This window comes from Bombus flavifrons, chromosome 13, assembly GCF_040668555.2.
Source record: "Bombus flavifrons isolate JBK064 chromosome 13, iyBomFlav1_principal, whole genome shotgun sequence".
Lineage (NCBI taxonomy): Eukaryota > Metazoa > Arthropoda > Insecta > Hymenoptera > Apidae > Bombus > Bombus flavifrons.
The window spans coordinates 7,116,413-7,135,093 of NC_138454.1; the positions used below are offsets into that span (position 1 = coordinate 7,116,413).

General features: G+C 49.6%; 1 protein-coding gene across 7 annotated transcripts in view; it reads right to left on the reverse strand.

Annotated features, from left to right (window-relative positions):
* Positions 1-18,681, reverse strand: part of pxb (putative Hedgehog signaling attenuator pxb) — a 227,620-nt gene that overhangs the window by 77,455 nt on the left and 131,484 nt on the right. Inside the window, exon 3 of one of the 7 annotated variants that reach the window (XM_069126041.1) lies at positions 9,957-10,005. The exons of the other annotated variants lie outside the window; for them this stretch is intronic. The gene's annotated coding sequence lies outside the window, so the exon portion shown is untranslated. The remainder of the gene's footprint in view (positions 1-9,956; positions 10,006-18,681) is intronic. 7 annotated transcript variants of the gene reach the window in all.

Genomic DNA, 18,681 nt, shown 5'->3' on the forward strand with positions numbered 1-18,681 from the left:
GGCCTCCTGCCTCTCTCGCGCGTTTATCTCGCTCGCCCTCCTTCTCCAGTCGTCCCGAATTCGTCTCGGAATTCCCATTTTCGTACGGAAAACCTGTTTATCTCACGCTCGGTCTCGCACCACGCTCCTCCCTCTTTGTTTTTCCAGCGAGGCTACTGATGCAGTGGTCCTACTCGCACTCGGGGTTGGTCCGCGATCCGCAGTTTATAATCTGGTCCGCTTTGGGAGACGTCAGTTGGCACGCGAGCCCCTAAGGCATCCCCTCGTTCGACCGTCGACGGGTCGATCCTCGTTCACCGGGATTGCCAGATATATCGAAGGGATGATATCTGAATTATCTTCGCAGACCGGTGTTTGACCGTGGAGGTCCGTTAAAACGTCCGAAAAACAACAGGCAGCGAGGCGAACAGTTGGGTGAGACGCGGAGATAATTGGTGGTCAGGTATGCCGGCTCGTTCGATCCACTCCGATGCCTATATTCGCTTCGCTCTAACTCCCTCAGATTTGTATTGTTGAAATACACCGACTCGTTGAAGACGCGCACCTCCTTCAGTCTACACGTACGTGTACTTTGTTTTAACAATACGCTCCTTGTTCCTTTGCGTTCACCGGAGCATTTTTTTCCTCGCTGTCTGATTATTTCACCTTTTAAACTATTCTACGAGAAATTTGCAAAGCGTATCCTTTCCACGTATCGGGATATCGTTCATTTATATGTACACATCTGTTCGTCGTTTTCTCGATCTGCATTTTGATAGCCAAGGAACAGTTGCGTTAGCTTTAAAATGCTACGGCGAATCCTCGTTATCCGTCGAAAGCGATCAAGAATCAGCGATTCGTAACGCGAACAAGAGTGCCGGATTCCGCTCGTAATAAACGGCTTCGCGTCGTCCAGGTCGGATGGAAATAACGCTCTCGCAGGGCCTCTCGTTTATTCGGCTACCACGCGGGCTGTCGTATTTGCATATACAGAAATTCATCGTAAAAGACCACAACAGAGTCTGCGCAAACATTTCGGAGTGCATTTAGGCAGGGTCCTCGTCTACAAACACGTCCCTATACAGCGGCGTCGGTGTAAACGCGTCTTGTACATGGATAAAGCCGTCTCGTTCGAAAATCCTGTGTAAACTGTGAGCGGTAAACGGCTTCCTGGGACGATGACAGGGGCCTGCTTCGATGTCCCCTTTGCGTCGTGTCCGGAGGAAACGTTGAAAACACCTGCATCCAAAACTCGAGTTTCTTCAGCCATAGAACAGATGCAGAGGAAAGATCGAAAGCTAACTATTTTGTAAGTAGTTGCAAGAAAATGCAAATTAATGTCAACCACTATGACAAGCTTTGTTCGAACGTTGATTCGTATTCGAAGAAGCCCGTAGCACGTTACTTGCTCGATTGCATTCGACGTAAACGGTGTAGCTTACCACGTTTGCCGCAGGAGGCCAAGAATTATTAAAGCGTTACGGTCATTAATTATCCGGAGATTAAACGGATTAGCGGTGGAGATCGGAGTTAAGGGAACGGGAGTATGTTCTTTGAAGAGACAGCGCGCGGCTCCGAGAGGAGATTGAGCGGTCTTCATTACTCGCCGGTCGCTCATTATGCTCTCAGCTTGAGGTCCTGGCACCTTCCTGCCGGGCCGTCACCTTTCGTGGCTCGTATCGGATCCTGGCTTTTCGGGTATCTCACCGACACCCTGGCGGCTTCCTTCATCCGAACCTCGCGTCAGCTTGCTAAACGATCGTTTAATCCATCGCTCGTCTATCCTTCTATCCGAAGAAGCAGTGACTCTATTTCGTTGAATTCTTCCTCGAGAGCGAACCGTTTCTATGGTTCTCGTCGAATGACCGTGCGGCTATGTTCCTTCGATAATGAATCGTCGTAACGAGCAATGCAGAGCTGAGCGAAACGCCAGACAATTATCATCGACGAAAGCTCGAACGCGGACACGTTCGATCGAATATCCTCGTATCTGGACGCGGCCTGGAAATGCCGGGATATGCGAATAATCCCGGTCAATTTCGTCGATACATGCCGCTTATGAGCCTGCAGCCAGCTCTTGCCGCGCATAATTATCGTCGGCGTGATATTCGAACCGTTGGCCGAATTACGCTTCCGTTCGTTCGCTCGTTTGCCTGCTGTCAGTCATCTCTAGAATTCGTGCCAGTATTGACAACAAGCGGATTTCTCCAACTGCAGAAGAAGTTATCGTTCGAGCGGCAACGTGAAAGGTGGCTGGCGACCAGCGGGGATGTATAGCGAAGAAAAGAAAGAAAAGTGAGCAAGCGGAAGAACAAAAGGAGAGGACAGACGCGCACCTGACCAAAGAGAAACGGCGAACAAACGAAGTAGCTGGCGTGACAAAACCGTGGACTGGTTCCCAAGGCCGAAGCCGAAACGCACGCGCGTACACGCTGTTACACGATTCCGCTCCGGCCGGCATGGGATTTGCCTCTCTCTTGCTCTCTCTCTCTCTCTCTTTCTCTCTTGCTGTTGTTGCTGTCGGTTCCGCCAACCTAGTTTCCCGGGGTTCGCGGCAAATTTCATAATAGCAACGGGAGAACCGCGGGAACCTCGATGTTGATTGTCCATCCCGGCGATCCAACTTAATTAAAGAGTCCTCGAGTGCTGCTTGACGCTGCGCCGACCAAAGTCACCAGGCTGAACCGGACGGCAAATATTGAGTTTGCGTCGGGCAGAATGTAGCCCGATCTCATGCGGACGTAATACTCTCCCGATCGAACGTTATTATGCGCCCGATACCGTGGTCTCCTGCGTGATAAAACGAATCGCGCGAATATGATATTCACGGGTAATGGGAAGTTGTTGGAAAAAATGGGATATCGTAGTTACGCAACGTAACTCGTCACATATTGTACTTTGGAATACGAAAAAACGCGAAAGGAGAACAGCTTGTTATTGTTTCGCTCGTAAAACTATGTATTTTCCTATATTTTTTCGTGTTGGTTTGATTTCGATTACATTCGCTCTGAGCCAGCCGGTGCGATAGTTCATCTTCCATCGGTTTCCCAGTTTTCATACATTCCAGCAACGAATTCGCTCTGCGAATCGAATCGTCGAATTCCAGCCTCGTCTGAATCTCGACAAACGAGTGTGCGAAGATAAAATCGCATGCACACGGAGCTTGGCGCGACCGTGCAAACGCGAGCAAACGGAAGAAACTCTCGAGTCAAGCCGGTCTATTCGAACGCTTTATGCCACGGTAAAGCCCGTAAAAGGTTCCCTCTTTGGTCGCGTTCGCGCACATCCACGGCCACCGCGTATACCTTATAAGCGAACGCGCGAAGGAGAGGCTCGTGCCAGGACGAGGGTCCGGAGGAAAGGCGGACGCCGAACGGGCCAGGAAACGGAAAACACGAGCAGCCATTGTCGTGGAAGACCGTGGCTGGCCATAATCTGAAACTCGCCGGTCCATTCACCTTCCCGGAAACCTTACGTAAATACTTCGTTATTTATGAAAGGATTACCAGAGGCCAGTCTATTCCGCAATAAATACAACTTTTTCGACTCCTCCCAAGTACCGAGGGATTTTCGGGATATTCGTTCATCGACGGATGCAAAGTAGAAACAAATACGTTGCAAAGGGTAAGTTTGGACACAGAGCCGACGCCGTGTCCCTGTGAAAGAATAAGGAACCGAGCAAGATCCGGTCTACCTGTCTCGGAAGATTCGTGTTTCTAGCAAGTCTACCTTTCCAGCGCCACGTACGACCGCTTTCTTTCGGCGATAACTCGTCCGGTACGTGCGCTACACCCTTCACGGGCCACGCCATTAATATTCTGAACTCTCTTCTTCGAGGGTTTTGGATCAACCTCCTCGACGTTCCTGACGAAAAGAATTGGCCGGTCGCGTACGTGAGGACACGCGCTGCAAGACCAACAGACCGCTTATCCATCGCGAACAATTCCGTTTTTGTCACGTCTGTAATACTCCACGGAGGGAAAGGGACTGAATTACGACGACGCGACTCGCTTGTGATTTATATAATGGAAGATGAAACAAACGCGATCAAACGTTAACTTTATTTTTTTGACCGTACCTCTGCACGGTGTTTCGCGCTGAAATCGCGTCGGATTGCGGCACACCTGGCCCATAAATTCGGTATCATTAGATCCTCTAAATATCATCCGGACTGTTGGAGGATTCACCTCGAACCCTATTATTTTTTATGACCGTTATTATCCCTGGAATAACCTGGATGGTTGGCGAGTGAACGAGGACTGTGGCGGCTCGCCTCTCTTTTAGAACGTCCACCGAAATCACGAGTCCGGATACACCGAATTTCGTTTTCGACCGAATCGATCGGCCGTTCGAGCAACGACGCACAGACTCCATTTGATCGGATTGCGCGCCGTTTTTCGATTTTCCATACGAACCACATCGATACACAGCCACGACACGCAACGAAACTTTCCCCGTTTTTCTCCGCTATCTGGCGCACGTTTTCTCCAACAATCCGCCAACAATAGGTCCGTCATTTCCAGGTCGGAAGCTCCTACTCATCCTACTCATTACCCGAACCAGTTGAAACATCCGAGCGACACAGTGGCTTTATTCGCGTTTAAAATAATGTGACGTCCTATCGTTGGCCGTGTTTGCCAAGCAATTCCCCTCGATCGCATCTGTTTCTTTCATCGCAGGACGCCACGGAATCCAACGATTCCGTTGCGCATTCAGTCTCAAAACGGACGAGACAAGTGCCTGGCGCGAAGCAACTCTCACTAAACAAGAGAAGAACATTCGACCAATGGAAATTTCGTATAATCGGACAAACAACGAGGTCGCAACGTTGAAAGAAACACCGTCGCTGAAACTTACTAATTTTCTCGGCGATGAGATGGTTCGTTTAATTAAATCATATCTAATATCATGTCGATCCACGATAGGTGAAACGCGCGAGGAAGACTGGGACAGCGTAGTAAGAGGAAAAATATAATAAAAGGAATCATCGTCGTCGTCGTCTAAGGCGCACGTGCGAGTACGAATATATGAACATTCTATAGCCGATCCCCCTGTGTGCTTCTCCGTTGTCTCTGGGCGAAACGTGCGAACCACGGCGACCGACCGAGTATACACACCGACAACGATAATGCCACGGCTCGGGCGAGAAGCACGTTCCTGAGTTCCTGCTGGTCAGATATTTGTAATTTTCTTCCTGGTCATTGGCGACCGAGGAGGACTGGCCGCGCGTGCACGTGCGACTCGTTGATTCCCAAAGAATCTTCCATCGAGGACACTCCACCGTGATACTGTCCTTCGCTCTCTTCCGTAGCCAGCCACTTACCAATCGCCATCCTCATACAATATCAACGCCTCACTGTTTCACGCATAATTCGATCAGTGAAGATTTCTTTGAGAAAGAGTACAAAGGAGCGGACAGTTTCTTCTTGCGACATCGTTCCGCGACGAAATACGAACCTTAACCAATATCCTTGATGAAAAAAACGAGAAAAAGATTCAACGACTTACAATGGAATTGGTTGTGTATTTCAGTGGACGTTTGTTCGCTCTGTCTAACTCTGTCTACGTTTTGGGTAGTTTGCCGAAGCGTCACCGGGAGACCTGGCAGTTTTTCACCGGGTATCTTCGAGAAAGTGACAGTCACGGAGTAGTAATCGATCGGCCACGCGTTAAAGACCTGGTGTTCCTCGAGTTGTTCGGCCCGCTAATTACTCGACTGTCCTCGACAGGCTGCGGTTTGAAACCGAGAGAGCGGAGGCGAAACGAGCGACGCGTGGAAAGTTCGTAGCTCCGGCTTCCTTGACAGGAACAGGTGTCGGCTGCACAAATTTCGAACAACAACCAGACCATCTCTTCTCTGCCTGCTCCTGCTAATGAGATGCACCGATAACATCCTGTTCTCGTTAGCCGGCCAGGGAAAGACGCGTCTCGCTCTTTGAAAAGTGTCGTAACCCATAACGGAAGTTAGGGAAGAGGTTTCTTCGTGTTTTCGTATTCTACACGATGCGTATGGTTATCACGAGTTCAGATTTGGCGGCCGAGATTGTAGGAATTGGTTCAACCGGTCCTGGGTCGACGATTCCACGAAGTCTCGTTTATCCCGGCTCGATCTCGTTTTCCTTCGTAATTCGTGGTTCGTGTGAGAATTGTACGGAGCACGATAATTTGTATCGTCGAGGACTATCCTGGAGAATGATGTTGCTGGGAGCTAGAGTTCGGGAGAAAGATACTCAGACGTTCACACGTTGCACGACTTACAGAATGCTTGATATTCGGGTTAGATCGTGTCGTGCGATATCTGTCTAGTATCTAGTGTGTGATACACGACGATTTAATTAGTAGAAAGTCTAAACATCGCAATAGATGGTAAACGATTCGATAAACTAGCAAGTGAAAATTAAAGAATAGAATGTGAATGTGAAGAGGAAGGTTGAAACTTGCGGACACGTTACGAGACAGCGTTCAGATTGAACATATAACACGTGAACTTTATCGATAGAGGACCGTACGTATTTTCACTCCAGAAAGATCGTGTTCTGCGATTTCTTTCCGACGAATTCCTGGACGACTCTCGAGTATCCGAGAGTGTCATCGGGTCGACAGAGCGCCGGGGACTCGTAATTCCGACTAGGAAGCGGTAGTTTCGAAACGGACGGCAACGTTTCCCTTTTCTCGTCAGGCCAAGAGGTAACAGAAGGTAAGGAAGTCTCGTTTCGTTGGTCCGAACCGGTCTGGATTTTATTTCGTGCGCGTTTGTCTTCCGCTCGGATTACTCTCGCGGCCATAAGCGGAAGATAAGATACCGTGCAGGATACCTACGTAAGGACCCCGTGACATATGGCGGGCGTACTAGATCTCGTTTCTCTTTCTCTCTTCGTCCTACTGTCTCTGTCGTCGTTTCTTCCCCGTTGCCTGACTTTTCTCTTCGACCTGCTGTCCTCGCCAGCTCTCTCCTTGTCTGCCGTCGACCAGCGGACGCGTTCGACCTCTCGTTACTCGGATCTCGTTCTATCGTTGACGAGCTGCTGCACACGATCGGAAGGAAGTTCACACGGATACGCCGATTCCTTTCAGGAAGGACGCTCCGAACGGACCGAACATTGACCAGCGAGCGAGCCAGTCACAGCACGCTCGATTAATAACGAACAGATTTAATCGATGAGATTTCCCGCTTCCTGCAAGTTCCGCGCGTTTCGTGTTTCCTACGTTCGGTCTCGCGGTTATTCTTTCCGACAGGTCGGATGCTTTCCGCTTTCTCGGCTAGTTTGGGCAGGTGACGCGCCTAGATGAAAAATATTTTCACTTGCCGTTATTAAAATTGTGGCTAGCTGTTGTGTTCTCTAGGCGCGTCCAAATCAACACAATTTTTCCGAATAAAGAACCGTTAATTTGCAAGTGTTGCGAATAAAATTATATATCATAGTGTACATCCTGTGGAGCGCGTTTATGCGATTTCAAGCGTGTCTGCCACAAGACAATCGACGCAACCTTGCGTTTAGAGCCAATTTCTCAAAAGGAAAAGTGGTGGATATTGAAAGAAGGTAACAGTTAGAAGTAACACGTTACCCCAGAAGTAGGCGTGTCCAGAAGGGTACCGCGGAGAAATGAGAAAATTCTAGTTTCCAGGTTCATCGTCTAGCCGGGACCATGACCGATCGTTTCCGTGACGAGGTAAAAATCGGGGGAATTGCCGTAACGCGATAATGACATTATCAGGTTCGACGTTGACTGTTCCCGGCCTGCAGCTCGGGGCAAGCTGTAATTTGTCGGAGTGTATCTCGGATCGAAAGCAACGGATCGGTAGCACCAGGCCGCGAATAGGCGGAGAAAGTCCCTCGGAAGCGAGATGTCGGAGATAAAGGAGGCGAGAGTAGAACGCCTGTTGTTCCACGCTTCACCTCGTCTTCGATACTGATTTTTCTTTGTCCTACGGACGCCTCGTCATCGGCGTCCGGTCAGAAAAATTTTAATGGGCTTCTCGAGAGCCTACGTTGTCCGAGGTATCGCGCGCTAGAAGACGTATCTCTCGCTTAAACGACACGATATGGCTGCGAGCGATCTCAAGCACGGACTTGCACGCGACCGGTTAACCCACAATCACGGTGAAAACGCGTTTCACATTGTTTTTCGGAAAAAATTCCGATCCTATCTCGTCCGACTTTGTATACATAGCACTGAGCTAGATAGCTATAGGACTGGATGTATTCTTGCGTCGCTCTTCCGCAACGATAAACCACGAGAAATTGTGTTTCGAGCACGGTGGTTAGCGAAAATTTATGCGTCCTGTGTCATATTTTCGAGAATCGCCCGAAGAGGGTTATCCTCTCTCGCCCTTCATCCTCGCCAAAAGTTACAGCGTGTAGAATGCGATAAACATAGGAACGCAGCGTTGCTGCGTTGCTGCCTGTTTACGGACAAGCTGTGTAACATTTTTTACGCGCGTAAATATCGAAATAATACGCTCGCTCGTGCAACGATAATGTTTCCCGCGAATTTTTATTTTCTCGGACAACGAAAAAAAAAAAAAAGAACACTTTACAACGAGGGTGTGGGAATCTCGCGGGCAAAATTGCCAGGAAAGAGTACGCGAAGCAGGGCTACTTTCGCAAATTGCTCTCGAAAACAAACTTTTCGCAGAATATTAATTCTATCGGGAATGTTTACGCACGAAGCGGCGGCGTTTCGGTCGTCGAAGGAAAAATTCGAGAATTTTCGTGGTCCGGGTCCGAGTTTGGTCCGGGGAACGCGTGCGAGCCTAGTAAAATACAATAATAACGTTGGCCGGTAATTGGAATTCCGGCATGGACGTTTCCGCGGCAGAAATAATATTTCTTTCCGGCGTTGTAATTCGTTACAGCCAGCAGCGTGGTCATGGCGTTATCTTCGTCTGCATGGAGGGAGCCGCGTAAAAAAGGAATTAGAATCCGCAGAGAGGTCTAGTTTGAAAGCAGTCGTGCAGGGTAGAAAATAGAAAGGATAAACCGAACGGCAGAAAGAGAGAGGAGATAAGGGCGGAGTGAAACGCGAAGGCGTAGGAGAGAAAAAGAGAAAGAGAGTCGGACGAACGTGGCTAGTAAGCATCGCGTAGGTCGGCACCGGGAGGAACGGCCGGAACAAAAACGTAGCCTTTATTGGTCTTTGTCCGCAATTGGAACGCGATGCTACGGCGCGATGCGTCTACACCGGATGAGATAATCGCTTAATTACTCTCGATACCGTGCTCGTACTCGTACGCACGCGAACCGTCCGCTAACCCAACTATATACAGCGCAACACGAAGAAGATGAAAAGAGACGAACACATAGAGTTTGCTCGGAGACACGATTCAACCGAGTCACGGTTTCCACAGCATGGTATCGAAATTGTTCGCTTTTCGAGGAAACGACGCGACCAGAAGGGGGTGGAGGCTAAGGGTAGCTTTAATAAATACTCGTGTTGCGTGAGTTCCGATCATAGGCACACCCTAGTCGATCGTGGGCCACGCAATGCAACGACCAATGGTATTATCAACGGGAATGTGACGAGTATCGGTGTCGCGTTTGCACGATCCTCCGATTGGTTCTTTCTGTTTCAGCACCGGCTGTCTACTAGTCTGGTAATCACCGGTTTCGCGTGTTAATGTCTTCATGCAGAAGGAGAATAAGTGGGATATCCCGGGGGCCGACCGGTTTACCACATGGCATCGTTTCCTAAAATAAGACGTTTCCTCGTGGCAGGGACAAGGGGAACGTCACGCCGCGTCTTTATTAAAGCATTAGAGAGCTAGCGATCTCGCTACGAATCGCTGGTCGGAATAATTACACGCTTCGTTTCTCCCTTCTATCGTACGATAGATCGCCGTACGGCCGATCGCGTTCTACCAGTTACGCGGTCCATTAATAACCGGTGTCTGTTGCATGATACCCGTTCGGTCCTCCCACGCGAATTTAATACGCTCTCGCGCCTTTTCGCTTGTCGCGTCTTCGACAGTTACTTACTCGACACGTACTTGGCAGCGCAGCTTGTCAGATCTCCGTTTTCGCTTACCTGAAACATAAAAGAACATCGTTGCGTTATTTAGCGTAGCGGTCGTCACGGATTAACGCGAAGCTTATTAATGTTTCGCGAAGATCTGCAAACACTCGAGGCAACGTGGAACGTTACCGTAACAATATTCACGGGAAAATGCACGTGTAAGGGACCCGACCATGAGGAAATCATCGTTCGATCACGACGTCGGCAACGAGTATGTACTCGAGAGTTCCGCAGGCAGGAATATCAGAGGCAACGTTAGTTAATTCAGCATAGTCTGCGGGCGGTTTGCTAGCCACGCTCGACAGGAGCGTGCGAGACTTGGACACACGGTAAACACGAACCGGGGTATATGGTTGTCGCGTGGCTCCGGGCCACGTCTATCTTTCAGTCAGTGACCCCGACCCCGGCCAGTCGGGCAACTTAGTCTTCTTCGAGGCGCACCGATACAGCCAGCACGATAACTACCGTGTCACAACTGGTCTCCATTCGTATCTCTTGGAACGATGATGATCGGATACAGCGGATTCGCAGTTTGATAGCGTTGCGACGCGTTTTCGCCACACGAGCCAGAAATCTTTTCTTCAGAACAGGAAAATTCCGTTTACCGTTCAATCGAGGAAACCGTTGCTTGGTACAGGGTCGAGGACGCGCCTCCCACTCGTCAAAGGAAAGACGAGCCGGGATCCAGGCATTGCATTGCCGAGGAACAAGAAAAAAGCAAACGATCTCGAGGAGACGTAACAGAAAGACGTTGTATCGGCGGCAGAGTCGGTATTTGCAAATGAGAGGTTCTTTCGTAGTCGGCGGAACGCGAAGGGAAATTTAAAGATGCACGTGGAAGAGCCTGTTCTTTCCACCGAGCTTTGACTCCGAGATTTTCTTTCCTCTCCGACCTCGGAGATAGACGTTCCGCGGCAATAACAATCGCGGAGAAGTTTGTTCGGACATAACAGGAGACGAGCAATTAATCGAGTTATTCTTTTGCAATTTTCACTCGTTTCCTTTGGAATTTCAAGTGGCCCGAGAACGCGTGCATAAAATCGCGCGGTCGTTCGATAGACCAAAGGAAGCTTCTTATCGAGCAAAGAGAGAACGAGAGAGACGAAGTTATTCGCATCTCGACGACTTTGTCAGTCTAATCTGCGACATCGAGAAATAACGCCTATCACCTTGGCTATCCCATTTCCAGACTTTCTTCCTATTCTTCGAGGGCTTTGAGTAAGTACCTTGTCAGGAATAAGGAGAGTTTTACGTCGATGGTTCTGGTTCGAATAAAAGTTCCTGGAGCACGCTGAATCTTTTGTCACTTCGTTTTCTTCTATTTTATCGAGGATGCTTCTAATCGAACAAACATGTTTCAATTTTCGCTTGAAACTCTTCCGCCGCGCGCATTCATATTTTCAGACAACCTCGAGACAAATTTGTGGCAAAAATTACGGTTCGCTCGATCCTCCCATCGTTGCCGGTCGATTGGAGAAAAAGTTTCTTGCGACAAAAGCAGCAGAAAGTCGAGGATTTTCCGAACAGGCATCTGGTCCTCCGTTTTTCTTCGGTTTGCTCGCGCCGTAAACCCACCGCGTCGTCGGAATAAATCAAGATATTATTCTTGCGTTGCCGGAGTATGCAGCTGCAGCTAGATTTCGCGACTAAATTTCGCTATAAATAACACCAGCGACTTTTCCATCTTTCGAACTCAAGAAACTTCGCGCGTTCCAACGTCCACCAACCTCCAATTTCCCGTCTAATCATCTTTTTCTGACACTTATCGCGATAAAGGGTCAACGAGTTTCATTCCACCTCCGCTTTTTCTCTAACTTCATCGTTGTTATTTGCCGCGCGGAGCAGATTCCCCGTTCGTAAACACAAAATCTTCTTTCTACTATCTCCAGCTACAACGTATCATCCACTGGAGAAACCACGACAACGAATCCGCAGCTTCCACAGATCCGAGATTGCGTGATAACGAATTACCAGGTACTAGAGATTGTTCCTTCTGTTTTCAAAGGAAACCTCTTGCCTCGGTCGACGTACGTACGCGAACATGGAGCTCGCACCTAGCGTGCATCGAGCCCTAGGGTTGTTTGAAATTCCGCGGAGATATCGGTGTTACGTCGTTGTAATAACCGACGGACCAACGCGTATTGTCGGAGCGTGCGTATGCGTGTCTGCTACGTACGTGGACTACGAACTTGTGACACGAGTGCTCGGATTAATCGCGCTCTATGACCCGGCGCAAGATTTCGTCTGGAAAGTTCGTGAAATAAATGGACCCGAAACCGTAACGATACGTAAATCGTCTGGGGGCGGGGGGAGGGATGATTAATCGACGTGGATAGTTTGTCTTTCAACTCTTTTAACTTTCGTAATAAAAGATCTTAACACAAAGCGACAGAAGTTATTAAGATGCACGCGATTCTTTGTTATGAAAAATTCATTCGGAAGAAGATCCTGAAAGAAGATGAGGTAGGAGACGTTTCTCAAAGAAACACACCGAGAGAGACCTTGGGATACGAGCTCTTGGAAGCGGACGTTCTTGACTTTCTCGAAGGACGGACACGAGAGGTACAGTGCGAACGAACGCTAATCCCATTGTCCTCCTTAGAAGCTGACTGGCGAGAGCCGCTAGGATCTTCTTTCCGCGGAAGGAAGACGTACGCGCTTCACGGTGAATATACGCGCGCGTTACCTGTGGACAGGTAGGCCACGATGTACATACGTCGACGCGAACGCGACTGCGCTCGTACGATATTAGGCCGATGTTTACATTTGTGTCGCGTGCAACAGTCACGGAGGAACAGCATCATGCAGCCTGTTCTAGACAGGATAGAAAAGAGCCACGGCGTTCGTTTCTGTGATATTTCTGGCAAAACGAAAAAGAATCGCCTGTGCAATCACGGTGAAGCGTTCCATTAAAGACGGCGGTTATGATTGGTAGAAAAATGTTATTAAGATGAAGAAGGAAGAACGGCCGTGTCAGAGCGTTTCCGTCTCTCGGTGTTTGATATTTTCACGGATGACGGCGTCGAGCTAAGACCGCTGGCGAAGAACAGGGGCGTCTGCCACTTTCCCGTAGAAAATACTGCAGCGCAAACTAAAACTCCGCCGGAGATCGCTGGCCTCATAGTCCTGTCTCGCTTACTTATGTATGAAAGTTACGTGGCCAGCGTTCAGTTCCGTCCTTTCCTCGATCCCCGTCCGCCTTCCCTCTACACTGAGCAAACTTCTACGTTATTCATACGCCGTGGATGAACGATGAGTATCTGTCCGTCGCGTCTACTTCTGGACAACTCGTCCATCGGGGAAGGTCGTCGGTTGAACTTCGCGGAAACTTGACGGAGTCACGGACTTGGTCTTCAAGGACAGGCTACACGAGACCCCGGGTGGAACAGAGACACCAGTTTAATCCCCTTCCGTGAGGAAAGAGCAGCTCTCGGAACGTAGAACTGGGCACACTTTCCAGCAAGAGCGTTCGTGAACGCGCTTCGTCAGTTATTCCACCGTATTGTTTGGAATGACGTGTTTGCCTAGCGGTGAAGTGTTTCAGAAAATTAAGTTTCCAAGAGGTAGAGACCACTTTGGCTTTTTTAACGACTCAAGGCTGTATTTTTTCACCGTTGCTACCTTTTACAGCGATTCTGAAATTACTTTTATCACATACGCGAGTTGAAGAAGTTTCAACGTTGCGGAAATCGAGTTAACGGCGAAACGATTTAATCCGTGAACCGGTCAAGTGGCGCTTTCGTCATGAGAAGCCACGCGCGGTCAACGTGCTCTGCATTTTCGGCGAGGCTTTACTGGCCGTACGTGGCTCGACGAATTAACGAAAGCAAACAAACTGGTCAATCGGTAGAGTAAGCCGATCGATCGTACGGGTCGTCGGAGAGAAAAGTCGAGTCTGTTGGCACGCCGCGAGAACAGCAGACACGCTTCTCCTTAGATTGTCCGAGGGTGGCTCGGAGGAAGAGGAAGTGGCATTCTGGGTAAGGAAGAGCCTTGTGCGCCACAGTTAGCCGCAAAAGTGCATTAGCGTCGGTCGTCTGGCCAGCTTCACGGAAGTAACGGCTCGTGATAGCGTTTCCGAAGCGAATGGCGAATTTACGGAAAATCTGATGCGCCTGTGGACCGGTGGCCGAAGACTTTGCAGGGTACAAGGTCTTGTTGCACCTCAAGCATTACGGTTTCTAACACCGTATTCGCTTGCAAATTAACGCCTTGAAAACACGTATGTATGTATAGATATTTACACAGATTAATCGTCATCGAGTATCGGATTCGACGAGTATAAAATCGGGTGACTCGAGCGTAGATCCGCGAGAAGAATAATCGGTCTAGACACCGAGCAGGAAACAGAGACGGTCGTGTCTGTGTAGCCGCGGTGCGCGAGGGAAGACAACGAGGCAGAAGCCAAATGTCTGCTGCGTACACGGGGGATGCTGGAATCGAAAGAAAGAACAAGGAAGAAAGAGGAGGCAACAGCAGTAGCGACGAAAAAAGAAGACGAAGGAGGAGCTGAAGAAGAAGAAGAAGAAGGAGATAGAGAAGAAAGGAAAGAAGCAGCGGCGGATAAGCAGAGAGCAACGTTACTGCCGGACAGAGTGAATTATGGGACAATTAGTTCCGGCAGATATATAAGCCTCAGACACAGAACCGGCCTCTCTGTCTTTTTCCTTGCTTTCCTCGTCCACGATTCCGTTGCTTCTCATACCGGCAAGGGGGTAGGTTTCTGGTCTTAAGGGACGCAAAGGGCAGCCCGGGGCTTTCGTTCGGTGTCCACGCGAACAGAAAGCTAAGAAGAGCGACTGGACGACTCATTAACCACCGTGCTACGCTGTTCTTTGTGTCTGCTTGCAGTCTTCGCCGGCCCTTGCCGCGTTTTCCACCTTTTTCCACCCCTCGTGTTCCGTGTCTCGAGAATTCCGTTTAAACTCGTTCGAATTGTCGGCCGCGAGCTTCTTAGTCGCGTTTCCAGCCGCTCTTTTTAACCGCTTTCTTCCATCGAAGCAACCGTAAGAGAAACACCGAGCTGTTCAAACGTTAAAAGACGTATGTTTATCAAGTATGTATTCATACTTCATAGGGGACGTAGCAATAGCTAAAGTAACGAGAGGCAACGTTGAATTTCAAGCTCGAGCGAACGCCGATGCAGTTTCGGACATGTCGAATCGAGTTTTGGCGGCCGCGCCGAGCCGCGGAACGGAGAACGCTGGTGATTTTCACGCTAGCACGAAACCGTGCAGTAGAATTTTCGATTTCTCGTCTGGATGGCGCGACCACCGACGGAAAAAAATTCCGCGCGAACCGCAGCGTCCCGTCGCGCCGACGAGCCGGCGGATTCGAATTCGTTGCGGTCGAATCTTGTGGTGGCTGGTCGAGAATCAGGTCGTGTAAATATAGGGGCTGTCGTTTAACGAGCCGTGCGCGCCGTCTCTGTTCGCAAACGAGCGCCGTAGTTTCGGAAGAAAACGACTCGCTTCCGCCGTCCCCGAAACGGCTAAATTTATGCGTCGAACTGGATTAAAGCCGATCGAATGTTTGCCCGCGCGCTTCAAACTTAATGGAACGCGATTGCTTCCTGACATCTGGAAACGTCGTTCGTTTGGAAACCTCGTGCGTCTCCATTTCCAACGTTTATGGATGCGAGTCGAATAAAAACACGAGGGACGGTTGATTAAACTTTATCGACGATATCGATTTTTAATCGAGACTTGCTCCACTTATAGAGCGTCAGTTATTGTTAGCAGCTATCTACTCTCCTATCCAATCCAATCTTCATCCGCGTATTAATGTATCAGAGAAACGCGATAAATATACCATAAGGGGCGTCTTGCCCCCCATAACGACAACGCGAGACATCACGCGAGCGTAATCGAGAGGAAGCTCGAAACGAAGCACGATTCACGTAAAAAGCATTTTTATATCTGTCTGGCGGGGCCAGGGTAGATTCCACTCGCTTTCCCCTGGTATTCTGGTTGCAATAAGAGAAAGGCAGACGCTCCTATAGCTCGTTAATAGGACGCACCTCCGCTTCAGGGTGGCTCCGGGCTTTCTGATTAATGGCCGTGCTAATCAAATAAACAATCCTACATCTGTCGACCGAATGTGTTACCAAGCTGCGGGTATATAGTATATATCCCTGGCTCTCCCTAATTCTCCCTTCCACCCGAATCGGTCAAAAGAAGCCACGGTTTGTTTTCGTCCCCCATCCTCCTCGACAGCATTCGTCCTCGTCGGTTGCGCGGTTAGAGCGGGTCGAAAGAGACCCGAGCGAAAGAAACCGATAGCGGAGGGAAAAGATAGACCGGAACCGCGAAGAAAAACACGGCGTGGCCCCCGAGTGGCAATTAGAAGGATTAATGATTCCGTCCTGGGGACGACGTCGTTCCACACGGCTGTGTTCCGTTCGACGTGTTTGTCGGTCGGCGTTTGTCATCTTCCAATGGCGCACAGAGGCAACAGCCAGCGGGTATTGTAGCGATTAGACGGGACTTGTACACACTGTGACCGGCTACCGTTCATAAATCAACGTTCCTTCCGTTTCACGCCGTAGTCCACCTTCGCGGATCCATGGCTTGTAGTCGTGTCACCGGGACCAGTGATACTCGCGCTTGGTCCTTGCGACAAGCTTCCGTACTTCCATTGAAAGATGTGCGGAGGATAATGGAGCTCGTGCGGGAAGCGCGGATGTTACGCGCTTTCAACGTTCGCGACTTAATCTTCAAATAAATTACACCTTACGCCAGACGTTTACAATTGCGCGCTTTGTATCGCGCCAACGGATACACCATGGATCCTTCCATTGACCCTTTCGTCGATCAAATCGCGCGACAATATCGCCAGTTCTGTGTCTCTTCCTGCTGCTGCTGCTGCTTCGTCGGACAAAGCGACCACTATAGCAGTCGCGCGTTTATTCGCGTCAAGGCTAGGCGAAGCGCACACGAATCGCGATGCGCGTCTTCCAGCAACACCACGCGCATAAGTCAATGTTACGTTCGTTTAACGTCTCGTCGTTCCGTCGAATGGGACGCGGCGTTCTCGACGCGCTGTGATCTCGTTTTGCGATTCTTTCACGGCGCGCTACACGTCCGGCGACAAGATTCGACGAGTCATGCAGGAACGCGACAACTTGCTACTCTTCGAACGAATCGGGTTCAGATGCTAGGAGATAAACGTCTAATCCCTGGCTGAGAAATATTCCATTCTCGTCTTGCTCTCCGCTATAATTTTCATTTCATTCTTTCGCACAATATAGTTGGTACGTTGCTCCATAGACCGGTGATTTTACGGTGAGCATCAGGTAGAAAATAAAGGAGATCACTGAGAACCATACTCGTAAACGGGGCAATTTTCACGGTTCCGACGAGCGTATCGGGACGTCTCTGTTAGTCGAGCTCATCGTGGAAAGGCTGCCAGGTCGGCGCGGCGGCGTGACGTCTCAGTTCGCGACGACGTACCCGGAACGAAATTACCGCGGGGCACGTTCCTCCGTCGGGCTTAAAGTAGATTTATGAACGCGGAGATCAACGCGGAACGACGATATATGGGTAATCTCGGGAGCTGTTGCAAACTCGTCCAAAAGTGAATACCAGCGAGAGGCGGTCGCCGAATTTCGCAGTGAGCTCTCTACCTCTTAACGTAATTTCTTATCGATCTCATTCTCGATGCGTGGTACAGTGGCAAGTGAAAAGCAAGAGAAGCTTTGATCCGGCGGCGACGTCTCGTTGCCCGAGCATCGAAGATTTCATCTCAGCTGGATCGATGCGTCGGTGGAAAGAAGGATTTCCAGTTGGAATCCGACACGCTGGATTCTTGTTGCTTCTACGTTATCAGAGAGAACAACGTTATCACGAGAAACAGAAAGCTACAGGGAATCGCCGTGTGTGCTCATTTCCTGCGCTTCGCGCGTAAATCACCGACGCCATGGCGACGCAGTCGCCGATCCAAATGTACACATCACCGATCTGTAGGATCGCGTCCCGCTTACACCGACACGCGGGCAAACCGAGGAGCACCGCGACGCGATCTCGGCGAAGATCGATGACGATACGTGGAAACTAGGAGCCGGCTGGTTATACGAGTGTCCAGCTGTCGCGGTCGTGTCACGGGTAGCTACATCTACACGAATTTAGATATTCGAGACGATCGACTTAAATAACTTGTTCCGTGCGAGCACATTTTACACGAATTCTTTTGTCACTGTGACAATAATTTTGAAATGGAATTCTTTAGAATTATTCGGAATATTCGACGGTCGCTCCATTTGCTTTCGTAATTGTAATAATGGTTTCTGTGTTAATAATAGTCCTCGTCTTACGATCCAATTAATTATCCACGAAATTATTCTTGTCTCGTTCGATATCAAAGATCAAGATCAAACAGAGTTTCAAATCTATTAAACGCGACACTGAACGTTCTTTCCGCGATAGGTTTTTCCATTCTACGCGTGTATCTCGCAGAAGCTTCACTTTATCTCGCCTTCATCGTGCTATTTCGGTGACTGGCAAGGTTCGACGATGGGCGGGCGCGTGGACGCGAGCGTGAGCTCCGCTCGCCTAACCGTGTCGTACAATTTAGTAATGAACGTTGTAACGACTGGTCCAGCGGCGTAGCTATTTGCGTGGGTGCCGCGAGATCGACGACAGTCGGCCGGGAATCGGGAATAATGTATTACCGCTGTTCCGTGCGACGGGG